A 13,010-nucleotide genomic window follows, 5' to 3' on the forward strand; every position below is an offset into this window, starting at 1 on the left:
ACAGAATCCGAAGAGCTGGTGGCTTTACCTGGATTTTTCCTCTAATTCTAAATTTAGGGTGGGCGAGTGGGGGGCGAAAACTCAGAAGCTTTGATGCAAAGCAAGTGAGAGTGAAGGCAGGAGCGGCCTGTGCTCAGCATCTCTGGGGAAGACCCCCGGGAAGGCTCATTCTGAATCACTGAATAAGTGAAATGCAGGCCAGTTTCTCATCTCTCTTCCTGCTCCTCAGTTCCGAACTGTGCTTAAGCCTCCCTTTGGATAAACTTGCGTGATTCACCTGGATTTGCTCCATGTGGTACCAGGTGAACAAACAAAGGGAATTTTCATCCCTTCAACATAGCAAAAAAAAAAAAAAACACACACAAAAAAACCAGAAAAAGTGCTATTCTTTGTAACTCTGAGTAATACGTCTAATAAATTTGCCAGCAGTGAGGAATGAGCCTGTGAGCACATAAAGACATGCATCTACTGGAATCTAGTGACACGGTACAAAGGCGTAATTGTAGCTAATTTATGAGTTCAATGTCCTTTCTCTTCTCAGTCCAGAGAAGGAGGCGCGCCTCATCCTGAGCTGCTCCCATCCAGCATGACTCTCCTGCGTCTGCTTTGATGACAATATGCTGGAGACTCTTTGCTCACCGGCGCTACAGGGCAAGTCCATGTGCTGGTTAATCCAAGAATCGGGGAGCCTGTCCTCTATTTGTAAATGACAAAGTGAGGACAAAACCAGCCCAAAGTACCCTGCACTTTCCTGGATCCCAACAGGCCTGTACAGTCTCTCAAAGCCCTACAACAGCTCTCGAGTATCCGCCCCACCTGGTGCTCCTGGGAGGTGCATGTATCAGTTGACCAAGAAGACTCGTTGCTGGACGCCAAGAAAACAACAGCTATATTGTGGTTTTGCTTGCATTAAAAAAAAACAAAAAAACAAAAACAAAAAAGGAGAATGTCATTATCTTCACAAGACATACGGTAACGCTCCTGAAGCTACCCCAGGAGAACAAAGCGCGCAGCTGATTAAATACCAAAGTTCCTTTTAATTAATACTCATGGAAGGTGTGGATAAGCAAGACGCATGCTGCCTCCTATGAAAACAACAGCAACAATTTAAAAGAATTTTTGCCTTTTTTTTTCTACTTTTATTTTTCCCATGGGCTAAATCCTTATTCACACTCCATCCCCCACCCCCTTATAATTTCTTTCAGAAGAGATACATGAATGACTGTGGCCAGAAGCTGGATGGGGCGGGGGCAGTGGTCCAAGAAGATGAAAGCAAACCCTATTGACTTGTTGCATTTTGAACTCCTGATCTGAAGCCTCAGAAGGGTATTCAATAGGACGCTGCAACTGCTTCCATGCTTTGCTAGAATTTTGTCTCCTGCCTCCCAAGAAAAGCTTTATAGACCTTCTGTCTCTCTGGAAGCCTCCTCCTCTGCCCAGCTGCTGCTAGCCCCTCGAAGGTTCTCCACCGAAGCCCTCAGGGGAAGCCTCCTCACCCTTCCCAGGCCTCACCTGCAGACTCCCTGCAAAGTCGGCTTCCTCCCTGCCTGGCCAGCCTCTTGGGAAAGCCAGGCCCCCCACTCCATCCCTCCCCCACCTTTCCTTCACTTTGCGAGCCTCTCCTTCCAGCAGCTTCTTCTCATCGGCATAGTCACACGTCCTAGTATCCCTCACTCAAGGGAGCAACACAAAACCCGTGTGTCGCTCTGTTTCAAGCTCCTCACCCCTGCTCTCCTCCTCTGGCCCTCAGCTGCTGGTAAGCACCAGGGCTCCACCGCACGTCTCCTCTCCCTCCCAGCCCAGCGTTGCTTCTCTTTCCTTTCTCTCTCTCTCTCTCTCTCTCTCTCTCTCTCTCGTTCTCTCTCATTCTCTCTCTCTTTCCTTTGGTTTCTTCATACTTCCATCAGTCCACTTCCACACCACCACCCTGAACCCAGGCCAAGTCATTTCAGATGTCCTTGGAGCTAAGGCCAATGATAATCATAATAAATCTCTGGTTTTGATCCTATTTCCTCTCCCTCCAACCCAGGCTCTTCCTGTCCATTGAACACACTGGGGTTGTCCTACCTCTTGTCACTGTGGTGGCTGCTGTCACCCCAGACATCTGCAGGGGTTGTTCCTGACCACCCTGATGGCCCCACGCTGTGCTCTCCTCATCTCCTTTACGGTGCTTCATTTTTCTTTATGATCCTCATGACATTGTTGCTTGTTGTCTGCCTCGTTTCTCTGTCCAGTCAGACAGGGGGTTCATCCACTCTCAGCTCTCCATGCCTAGCTCTGTGCCTGCCACCCAGTGCATGCTCAGAGGCTGAATGAAACCTATCGGGCCCACCTTGAAAGGCTTTGTTTGTCTAGAGCCCTTAACTCCTTAAAAAACCCCCATGAGGTAAGGACAACTGCTACCCACATTTTAAGTCAGGAATCAGAGGCACCTCTCAGGTCCAAGGATATCTCTCTGTCTTCATCTCACTCATCTCCTGGCACCATTAGATGCCACTCTTCCTCAAAACAGCAGCTTCCAAGCTAGTTTCCTTCTTACTGTCTTTTTTTAAAAGATTTTATTTATTTATTTGAGGGAGAGAGAGAGAGTGAGAGAGAAAGCATGAGCAGGGGAGGGGCAGAGGGAGCAGCAGACTCCCAACTGAGCAGGAAGCCAGCGTAGGGCTCCATCCCAGGACCCTGGGATCACGACCTGAGCTGCAAGGAGTTGCTTAACCAACTGAGTCACCCAGGCGGCTCTTAGTTGACCTCTCTTTCTCTCTTTGACCTCTGTTCCTCTCCATTGCTGAGGTTATCGTTCCCGGGAATATGCTGACAAATGCTACTCTGTGCCTCCCACTATGACATTTCCTGTGAACTCTGCTCACAGCCCAAACTGCCAGCTCAACACACCGTACCACAGAGACCTCGATTCCAACAAGTTCAATGCCCCCTAAACTCTGTCACCTCATACATGGCTTCCCCATCCAGTGGGGTCCTCAGGCCAGGTCCCCGGGAGCAATCTTGATGTCTCCCTGTCTCTCATCCCCTTGCCACCATATCACTCATCTTTCCATCCCCTTGGCACCAAGTCACCCTCATCTTGGGTCCAAATTACCACACAACCTTCCAACTGTGTCCTGCTCCCACTCTTGCGCCTCTGAGCCATTCTCACTACTATAGGGAACCAGTGAGGGGTTTCCTTAAGGTGTAAATTGTATCCTGTTACTCTTCACCATAAAAGCCTTTCATGGAGTATAAAAATCTGAACCTGCATGCTTTGTCTTTGCTTCATAGAGCTCATTAAAAATTGAAATTATTTTATTTATCTTGATTTCCTTCTTAGTTGTTTGCTTAGTTCCCCACCAAAATATAAACCCATGAGGAAAAGAAACACGCTTTATTCATTATTGAGTACCCAGAAGTTCTCTCGTTCATAGTAGGAAGGCTCAACAAATACCTCCCGATGGAATATAATACGATATTTTAGAATACTACGTTTAGGCAAGAAGTACCTCCTACATTTGAATTTAAAAGCTTATACTGTATTTACTGAAAGGTCTGCTGTAATTATTGAGGCTATAGTTACTGTTGTTAGTGAGAAGAAAGGCAAGTGTGTGTGGTCACCCAGCCAGGGTAGCCTTGTGACATGTGACCTAGGATGCTCTGTACGGCACAAACAGCACATTTACTATCAAACAGGAAAATATTGATTATCAGAGTTTTGGTGATGTGTTTATCTGCCACTCTTATGTAGAAGGGATAATAAAAAGTGCAAAAAAGACCGATCAGGGTCAGATTAAATACAGATGTCCTCACGGAGAGACAGCAGCAAACTATCAAAAAGCTCTAATGCACACATGAATGAGTACACATAGACATGCCCATAAAATTGAGGGAAAACTGCATTTGAATGAAATTCCAAATGTAGGGCAACAGATTCAATTTCATACAAGATCCTGGGATTCTGAAGAAAAAAGCATAATAACAAAGAGTGAGCTGATTCCCAAAGTGGAGATTCCTGCTGCCCAGAAATTTTGATATGTCACGAAGAAGTGGGATGTGCCCCGGGTATCTCATGCCCGCTCCACTGTACGGACAATAGCATGACAAGGAACGTATCCTTGAGCAGAAAGACAACGTCAGTCGCATCTTCGTAGGTAAGTGTGGGTGAGTCCCTCACAAAACATTAAACTCTCTCGTGTCTTGGTCGTACCCCCAAAGTCATTCTAGCTCGATTTGATTGTTTTCACCTTTTCAAGAACCACATGGTAACATGGAATGACACCTCCACTCAAGACATAGTGGTGATTTCTTTCAAGAGTTGTCCATCACTGGGTCAGTCGGGATTCATGGACAAGGGTCGCACATCTAAAAACTCTCTGAACACGGTAGACACTATTCCCGAGCCGTGGCCCACGGTGGATTCTAGTTCTTAATTTGTATTTGCTCGCAAATTACTTCTTCTGACAAAGGCTATATTTAGCTGAACTATGTGATTTGATTTGCAAATCCTTCACCCCCACACACATATATTTAAGTGATTGTTTCAAAGTTCACAATCATTACTTTGTGAGGGAGGACGGCAGAGGGTATAAGTAAAGTAGGTGTAGGTGCATTTGCTTCCACCACGAGTAAAAAAAGGCCCCTTAATACGAAGAGTTAAGCAGATTTCTGAAGGTGAAAAGGATTCCTATCATCTGGCCCGTGTGGATGGTGGAAACAGACAAAGCCCTTCGGAAAGCCACCCACGCGGAGTGAAACTGCTTTGCTAGGGTTCATTGCTTTTGTCACCGTTTCTGGGAAAACGATTCCAAATGATGGGCCTACACTTAATACAACTCCACAGTAAATAGGAGTGTGCCGTCTGTCATGTTAATTGGAACAAACTTGCAGTGGCAAGTTGAGCCTTGCAGAGAAGCCTTTCCTGAGAAAAGTTTGTTCTGAAATTGTAGGGTCACACTAAATACACTTTATTGTTCCATGTAGCTGTGTTTTTTTTTTTAATTTTTATTTATTTATGATAGTCACAGAGACAGAGAGAGAGAGAGGCAGAGACACAGGCAGAGGGAGAAGCAGGCTCCATGCACCGGGAGCCCGATGTGGGATTCGATCCCGGGTCTCCAGGATCGTGCCCTGGGCCAAAGGCAGGCGCCAAACCGCTGCGCCACCCAGGGATCCCCATGTAGCTGTTTTTAAAATGCAGTAATCAAGACGTTGTTTTAATTTCATTTTCTCTTTATATACATAGATGTGTGCGTATATATGTGTGTGCGTGTATGTGTGTGTGTACATGTGTATATTCCATTCGTTACCTTCGATATTCCTAAAGTTCTCTTAATTTCCTATCGTCCAAGTGATTGTTTTGCCTTACTATATTGTATTAGTTTGCATGGTTTGGACCATGACTGTAACAAACTACCACAGTCTGAGTGGCTTACAACAGAAATCTATTTTCTCGAAGTTCTGGAGAATGGAAGTCCAATATCAAAATGGCGGCAGGACTGGTTTCTGTTGAGGGGTCTCTCCTTGGCTTACAGATAGCGGACACCTTGCTGCCTCCTTGCATGGTCTTTCCTCGGTGTACACATGCCCCTGGTGTTTCTCTGTGGGTTTAAGCTTCCTCTTTTCATAAGGACACCAGGTTGCATACAGGCCTTCCGCAGCAGACTTCTCTCTTGCATCTCTTCCCTGGAAGTGGGAGCACAGGATGAAAGAATTATAGAGTTGTTGAGTGTGGAGAAGATACACATCTGTAAGCTAGTGAAGAGTCTTGATGTGGAAGGAGACTAATCAAAGAAATTAATGAGCCTTGTTAACCAGTGCTGTCTCCCTCCTCTCCCCCTCGCACCTAACTCAGTGCCTGGAATACAGTAAGGGGACAACGGTGTATTAGTTGAGATAAATTGAAGAGTCAAGGACTTTCTAAAGTCATAGCCTCTTAACTGGCCTCTGTGTTTCTATCTTTGCCCCACTGCAATCTCTTCAACTCCAGCAGCCGAGTGATCCTTGGAAAGTATAAACCAAGGCATATAATCATCAGAACTTTCCAGAGACTCCCATTCTCACAAAGACCAAAGCCAAGGTCCTTTTAATGGCCTGTGAGACCCTATGAGATTAGCCTCTGTCCCTCTGAACTCATCTCCTGCTTTCAGCTTTGTTCACAAGCCTCTACCCACTGTGCCTTCTTTGCTGTTTGCCCAACACGCCACATGTATGGCCATCCCAAGGCCTTGGTGCCTGAGCACTTCCCTACCTGGAATGCTGTTAACCCTAAGATTTTGTCACTGCTCACAGCCTGCAACGTGCAAGATTTTAAACGGAGACAACCCTCCCCTCCGCTGCCTATTCACCTCCCTTATTTACTTTTCTTTGTACTGTTTATGAATCTCTAACAAATGATTTACTCACTTATTGTGCTGACCATCTATTTTGCATCACCCAAACGGGAGCTCCAGGGGGGCAAGGATGTTTGCTTTCCTAGGACTGAGAACACAATAAGTGTTCAGTAAACACGTACTTAAAAAAGCAAAAGTCCTGAATGGAAACACAGGGAAATGTTGTGAATTCAGGAAAATCAGTATTTTTGGAGACAACGGAAAAGTTGAAGGATCCATTAACAAAGAAGAGACCAAAAAGTGTTCTCAGAATGAACCAGAGAGGATGTTTTAAGATTATTAAATGAAAAGTAGAGCCTTCTGGACACAAGAAAGAATGGGGAGGGAAGGAAGGAGGAAAGAAGGAAGAAAGGAGATTGATGTTGATTTGATCAGGGGTCTGCCAAGCTGTCCCTCTTCAGAGTGTCTTCACTCCTTGGTCAGAGGAGGAGCCAGATAAGGACTTCAGCTCTCAGCGTCCAAATCTGCCCTCAATATTATATCTTTAACTTTTTGAATCTCTCAGTAAGATTTAGTTTTGAGGGGAAGTGGGCGTGGGGATGGGGTCACTGGGCAACGGGCACTAAGGAGGGCACACGACGAGATGAGCACTGGGAGTGATCCTATATGCTGGCAGATTGAATTTAAATAAAACCAAAACTTACAAATTTAAAAAAATTAAAAATAAAAAGATTTTGTTTTGAAAAAAAAAAAAAAGATTGAAAACAACAATCAAAAAGTGAAAGTACTGTCATGAAAGTGCATTACGGGGTGGGGTGGGTAACGACTCCTGGGGCCAAAGGTCTGAGTCACGGAAGGGGACTGTGGGGCATCCCTGTGTCGGTGGCCAGGCCCGAGTTCTGGACAAGGCCGGACGGGAGGGCAGGGCTGCAGCAAAGGAGAGGCCCAGGCTGGCCTCAGGCAAGGGCACCCCGGACCTCAGAGATCAGGGGCCAGGTGGGCGCGTGCCAAGAAAGTAGAACTCTGCTCCGGAGACAGCTCAGCTGCGTGTGGACACGGGGGTAAGTGTGCAGGGCACTGACTTTACAGCTTCGCAGGCCCCTGAGATAAGAACACAAAGGCCTCCTTAGAAGTGAGTCAGCGTGGAATGCGGTGGGAATATAAAGGCCGCGGGGTTTGTGGTGTGAGGAACAATGATGCCGCCCCCACGCTGGCCGTGACCTGGGGACGCCGATTGTCGCGGCTGGACCTTGAGGAGTGGGCTTCCTTGTTCAGCAGGAATCCGGGCCGGCCGTGGCCTGGCCGCAGGCCCGCTGAGGATCTGCGACTCGTTGCAAACCACGAGGCCTATACAAGGATATACTGCCCGTGAACTTGAAGGAGCTTATCTACTACCCTGGCTCTTGACTGTGAGTAGTTCAGTTGTTTTGTTTAAAGATTGGCCGTCACATGCCTCCCAACAGAGAGGACACATACAGCTGGGACACATGACAGAAAGCCTCTGCTTAGCTGATAAAGGGTGATGGGCGCACGATTGGTTCTTCTGAGTCTTGGCCCCAGGGTGCACAGTAAGTCAGCAACTGGGAGCAATGCGTAGGTCAAAGGAGAGGCAAAGTAGACACCGGGTGGCGTCAGATGTTTGTAGAGATTAGTAGTCACCAGGTGTCAGATTCTTGCAACCTGTAGAGACAGTGGCAATGCCAAAGAGGAGGCTGCGTGAAGAGGATGGGCACATTCTGCTCCTCTGGCCAGGGCAGCCCGGACACTTAAATTTTAGCGGCCCCTCCGTGGACTTGGTCTACTGCTTCCGGGCCCCGAGCTTCTCTCTGGGGGGCGGAAATTGCTACTACAAGATCTGAACACCTAGGGTTTGGAGGTGATTGTTTCCTGTTGCCCTCAAAAGGGGCACAATCCCAGCCCAGTGTCTGTTTATGGAGGCCCTTGCAGCTCAGCCGTCAGAAGAATCAAGGGGCTGAAGGAACTGAAGACCCTGTCACTCCAGAATGTAGCATGGGCCGGGGTTCAAGGGCATGCCACAGAGTCTGACGGGTGCTGCAATAAGCTGCAGGATGGGTCCGAGAGGGGAACGGTTGGCCCGGGCCAGGGTGCCAGGTTTCAAGTCCCACTTGGACCACTGCTTGGCTGCATGACTTGGGCCAGTCCCTCTTTGTCTGCCTTCATCTCCTCTTCTGTAAAAGGACAGGACAAGGATCGGACCCACGGCACAAAGTGAGTTGATTCGTGGAAAGAGCTCATCCTATAGTCAGCAATTAATAAATGGTCACTATTTGAGGATCAAACTGTTCCTATCGTCGCTGTGCTCAAGGGCAACAGCGGAATCAGACTCCTGCTCTTCCCAGTAAAATAATAATAATAATAATAATAATAATAATAATAATAATAAGCCTCTTGAGTAACAACCTAATTAGTTACTCAGTGTCTGGGTGTGATGCTCGATAATAAAGTCATAAAAACACGTAGGCCCAGGCTTGTCGATGACGCGTCCTCCTCTTTCCTCCTTTATGTCCCCAAAAGAAACAGGTTCACAACAGGCTCACTACTTTATTCCGTCCATCTGACCCCCCCCCCCTGCCCCCAGACAGTAATTTGAACTTCAACAACCATTTATTCAAACATTAAGCTTCTCAACAGGTCGGTAAGCCTAGATACCTCATAGGCACCTCACTAGCAACATCCCAAAAATCGAGGCCTAGCTCTTCCCTTTGCCTTCCTGGTGTTTGTCAATATATTCAGCTATTTCAGACTCCTCTGCTTTGGCACAGCTCTTACTGAATTTCCCTCAAATTCATCTCTTTCTTTGACGCTTTACTACTGAACTTCCCTGAATCAGGGCTTCCTGCCTGGACTACTAGACGGGATTCCTGCTCTAATCTCTCACTGTCTCTGGTCTCTTTCCTTTTCTAGAAACCCTCTCCTCCTCAACACAGTCGTCGTGATGACCTTTCTAAAATGCAGATCTGATTCAGCTTATACTTTCATTACCTACAGTTTGAAGTCTAAGCCCTGGGCAACATATTTATGGTTCTTCATGGTTTCAATTTACCTTTCTAGTCTTGCCATCCACCACCAGCGGTCCCCCCGCCCCCCGCCCCCCACATGTTCAGCCTTTTAGGCTACTGGCTGATTCCTGTCCACTACCTCCTTATCCCCAGCACACAGGAGGAGGAGGATCTTTCTGGGTTTTGGCTCATGCTACTTGCATTCTTTGAATACCCTTCCTTCTTTCTCTACCCTGGAAATCTCCACTCTGTCTCTAAGGTCCAGATCAAATGTCACTGCCCTACAGATTTCTTTGCCTTAAGCTATCTTCCACAGAATCCCTTGGCCTGGGCTTACCTAGCATTTTAATAAAGCATAAAGGTATAACTAGAGTAAAAGTCACAAGTTTAAGTGAATAAATGGTTTACTGTGCCAATTACATTAGGTGCTTTTTAAATATGAACTCTCTTCTTAAGCATTTTAACCCCAATAACTAGCCCAAGTCTTAGGACATAAAAGGGGCTCACATAATAGGTTTACTGACTGAACGAATGTAATGAATCTTTTACATACAGTGTATTTTTACTCCTAATCAGCACAATCAAACAAAGGGAGATGCACTTCCTTGCCTTGTTTTCAGTTACTTATTTACTAATTTCTTTTTTTTTTTTAAGATTTTATTTATTTATTCATGAGAGACACAGAGAGATGCAGAGACACAGGCAGAGGGAGAAGCAGGCTCCCTGCAAGGAGTCCGATGTGGGACTCGATCACACCCCAGGCTGACGGCAGACATTCAACCGCTGAGCCAGCCAGGCATCCTTCTATTTACTAATTTCTAGCAGTCTATTTATGGGTAGGTAAACACCACACTAAAAAGATGATTCTGCTTCTCTTTTGGAATGCCAGTGGATTTAGCCAGAGGAAAGAGGGGACAACCACCCTTTATGCATTCATTTGATTGTCTGTTATGTGTCACTCCCTGTTCTAGGTTCTGGGGATTTGGGGAAAAGAAAAATAGACAATATCCCTACTCTGCAAGAACTTCAATTCTACAAAGGAGAGAAAGAAAATAAACAGGTAAACAGAAAAACAAGGTTATAGTGACTATTGATAAAAACTATGAGGATCGTAAAATGGGGTGATATGTACTATTGTAATTAGAGAGGGGAGTTACACGGGGTGGTTACAATCCTCACCAGCTGAGAATGTTGAAAATAAGCCAGCCCTGGAAAGATCTGGAGGTAGAGGGGATAGGAGGGCAGTCTAAAGACAGGAATCCACTTGGCGGGATGAGCACTGGGTGTTATGCTATATGTTGGCAAATTGAATTCCATAAATCAATCAATCAATCAATCAATCAATAAATCAGGAATCAGGAGAAGCAAAGAAGCAGGTGTAGCTGGCACATTTAGCAAGGGACCATGCAGTGGACCAGATACTCTTCTATCTGCTTTCTGTGTTTCAGCCTAATACCTGACTACATCCTTGAAAGAAGGCTATCCACATTTTATAGAAAGGGGAAAATGTGGAGGTGGAAGCCACAGTCACTCTAAATGAAGTGACTGAAAAGTCCAGGATCAAAAGTCAAGCTGAAGTAAAATGATCCTTAGTTATCACTCTTCACTGTCTCTTACTGACCCAGTGTGAACAGGATAAACGCAAATACACCAGACACTCGGAACGCATTGTTGATGTAGAATAAACAATGCTGTCCACCATCGAGGCTAAGTCTATTATATTCAGCTTTTTTTGCAAATTAATATATTCCCCCCCCAAAAAATTTTTTTTATTTATTCAAGGCTGAAATAGCAGATTAAACAAATAAGAAAATGCTGCCATGAAGCAACTATGAGCACTTCAAAAAGAAGATTTAGCTTCTAGTGAATACAATGAACAAATATACCTTTGTTCTATTAAAAAACTTAATCTATCAGAGGTCAGTAACCACCAAAAGACTAATTAAAAAATTAATGAATATCCCACGCAACTTCTTTCCCTTGGGCCAGAATAAATTTGAGATGATACACAATTTAATTATACCTACATTGGAAGAAATTCCTTAAACGGAAGGTAACGACACCAACGTTAGAGCAGTACCTCAGTTAACATATCTAGAAAACTTGGTTGGTTGCTTTAAAGAATCGGGCTGCAGATTTTTAGAATGTCCACGAGGACAAAGATGACCTTCAAAATCCTGTGCGAGAAACATCTTCCTCTCAACTTCACGGATTCAGGTTTTGAGGAACTGGTCTTTGGAGAAGAGTTAACACAGGAACGCTTTGCCTGTCTAGCAAGGACCAGAGAGTCGTGACAGAGATCCTAAAAAGGAAGAGAAGAAGGATTGGGCCAGCATGCTCCTCAACCATCTGAGAAACTTGTCACCAGTAAATTTCTGAGTTCTAGATACGTGGCAGAGGATATATTTTTCCTTTCAGGTTTACTTTTCTTATCCTTGTGGGAATCCCCTGGTAATACTAAGTATCTTACCTTACATTCAAAAACCTCCTTAGGAACAAGGACCATGGTTACCAGTTTGATTTTGGGAGCAAGAAGGTGGAAACAAGGTTTCCCCGGCCTCCTGGAGTCTTCTCACTTCAGAAGAGGTACAGAGTGTGGTTCATAAAAGGCTCTCATTATATACAAGGAAGCAAACAATTTGTAGGGTTTTCTGCCCTTGCCTTTGAGATCTGTGATGAATTAGATTTTAGGAGGCTGTGAAAGAATGATTCAATTAAATTGAGTTTTTTTTTTTTTTTAAGGCACAGATGAAGGAGAACTGGGAGTTTTATTTTTAAACTAAAGCCCTAGAGTTTTAATAAAATATGCAGTAGTCATTATTTAAGGCACTCTCTGCCTCTTTGGTCCTTCTCAGCAAAGCTGGAAGAACTTTAAAGAGCATGTGATTTCCATTTTACCCCATGGGTCCATGTCTTTTGGTCAGTTTGGAAACCAAGCCTAAAACAACAACCAAAGAAAGTTTGAATTTACATCTAGGATAACAAACAGGTTTCACATTTCCTGCCAAATCCAATCAATTAGAGGTGGCTGCCTGGAGTTCTGCATTGAGCAGGATGGTAAAGTGCACGGGGTCATAATAGTGCTGAAGAAACTAGAATGGATCACTTACGTTTACCATAGACTCCGAGAGGGAGTGCGACAGTGCTTGTAAGCCATTTGCTGACTCTGATGAGGACATTCAAGCAACAATGGAGACAGATGATTCAGGAGGAGAAATAAAACTTCCATAGAAAGAAGCGAGAGAACATAAAATGTATACGTGTGTATAACGCCTCAAGAAGAAATCCATTCCATTCATTCATTCAACAAATATTTGTGTGATTATTAATATTAATAATATAATTTATATGTTATATCTAAAATAAATATAGTTAATGTTTAAGATATTTACATATCAAGCATATATTAAAATAATATAAATTATGTCATATGCAACTAGCAAAATAATAAGCATTTATTGAGTGCATCATTCCCGGTGCTAGAGATAAGAGGAAACAAAACGAATTTCCAAGTCTCTTGTATTCCATGTGAGGGAAAGACCTAAAGAAAAGCTCAGAAGAAGAACTAGCAAAGGAGACTGAAAAGAAGCAACGAGCGAGAGAGGGAAACTACAAGAAAGGAGTAACGTACAGGCCGAGTGAAGAAAGTGTCTCGAAAAGGAGGGAACGATCA

At 44.8% G+C, this 13,010-nt stretch overlaps 1 protein-coding gene across 1 annotated transcript in view; it reads left to right on the plus strand.

Moving 5' to 3' along the window:
• Positions 1 to 7,439: 7,439 nt before the first annotated feature.
• The window catches only part of MME (membrane metalloendopeptidase), a 138,904-nt gene continuing 133,333 nt past the window's right edge, over positions 7,440 to 13,010 (plus strand). Inside the window, exons 1-2 of the mRNA XM_055321368.1 lie at positions 7,440 to 7,726; positions 10,309 to 10,397. The gene's annotated coding sequence lies outside the window, so the exon portion shown is untranslated. The remainder of the gene's footprint in view (positions 7,727 to 10,308; positions 10,398 to 13,010) is intronic.

This window comes from Nyctereutes procyonoides, unplaced genomic scaffold, assembly GCF_905146905.1.
Source record: "Nyctereutes procyonoides isolate TBG_1078 unplaced genomic scaffold, NYPRO_anot_genome, whole genome shotgun sequence".
NCBI lineage: Eukaryota > Metazoa > Chordata > Mammalia > Carnivora > Canidae > Nyctereutes > Nyctereutes procyonoides.